Source organism: Cyprinodon variegatus, unplaced genomic scaffold (genome assembly GCF_000732505.1).
Source record: "Cyprinodon variegatus isolate N-32 unplaced genomic scaffold, C_variegatus-1.0 Scaffold406, whole genome shotgun sequence".
In the NCBI taxonomy this organism is placed as follows: Eukaryota; Metazoa; Chordata; class Actinopteri; order Cyprinodontiformes; family Cyprinodontidae; genus Cyprinodon; species Cyprinodon variegatus.
In genome coordinates, this window is record NW_015150859.1 from 323,209 (window position 1) to 324,477 (window position 1,269).

The following is a 1,269-nucleotide window of genomic DNA, read 5'->3' on the forward strand; positions in this document are numbered from 1 at the left end:
TGCGGTTAGAGCTTAAAGATGGAAACGCGAAAACGGCGTTTCAAAATCTTCCCACTCTGAAGGCTTAATAAAAAAAAGATCGTTTACAGACCCCCGAAAAACCAGCTTCGTATGGATGAGAGGCTGGTTTGGTGAAAAATTTGTGCGTTTAGGCCAGGGTTTGACTTCGTGTGGACGGCGCCTAAATGTGGGGAATAAAACTTGCGCCGCCTCTTTCCTCCTTCTGCCTGATTGCATGCTGCACCGTTTACTTGCACCATGGCAGCTGCTCCATCTGAAGAGCTGGTACGATGACTTTAAATGAGCAAATTTTAAATTCAGAAAAGACAGAAATCTTTAGTCCTTATCTTAGGACTAGGGTTCTGAATGAAAAGGAAGCCGATCAGTCAGCCACTTCATTCAATCGGCCTTCAATAATAACTTAAAAGACCTTGGAATTATTTTTAAACCAGGAAAGTTTATTTAAATAGGTTTCTAGATTTCAGTTCTTTAACCCACACAGTGTTAATTTCATGAACCAGGACGATGGCGAAAATATTTCGTTAACACCCCTTTTTCCCGTGACGATGATGAGACGATGACGCACAAAACTTCTTTCCAGAAGATAAAAATATGATAATAATAATAATTTTTTCCTCCCAACTAGATACCCGACACAGTGACATCACAGCCACATCAGAGGTTAGTGAAGAAACGGAAGTCTGTTTGAGGATGAAGACTTTGTGTATATGATGAAACAAGCCGACAAAAGGTTAAATGTGTAAAATGGGATGTGTGTTAAAAAGAGAATCAGTGTGTGAAGTTCTATTCTGCACAGTGCTATATAAATTAAATAGCAGTGTGTGGAGAAGTTCTATTATTTACAGTGTTGACTAAAATGACAAAAAATTTGACCAAGACTAAAATTGATTTGCGTCATTTAGTAGGGGGGGGTATCCTGAGGTTGTGAATCCGATCCCCCACTCCCACAGACTGCCATTCTGGGTCCCTGAGCAAGACCCTTAGCTGCACACTGCTCCCCGGGCGCCGCACAATGGCAGCCAGCTGCTCCCCGAGGGGATGGATTAAATGCAGATAAATTATTTCATTGCTCTGTACTTGTGACGGTGGAATGACAATGAAGTTGAATTCTATTCTAAGACTAAAATTGATTTTTGTCATTAAGACTAAATTAAAAAAAAAGGTGACGAAATTAATACTGACCACACAACATTGGCAGAATTGGAAATATGCTTTTAAACAGTAACACTGAGAAACTAGTCCATGCAT

At 40.2% G+C, this 1,269-nt stretch overlaps 1 protein-coding gene across 1 annotated transcript in view; it reads right to left on the reverse strand.

Moving 5' to 3' along the window:
* rabep1 (rabaptin, RAB GTPase binding effector protein 1) overlaps positions 1–1,269 on the reverse strand; it is a 45,720-nt gene that overhangs the window by 37,118 nt on the left and 7,333 nt on the right. The gene's annotated exons all lie outside the window — the stretch shown is intronic.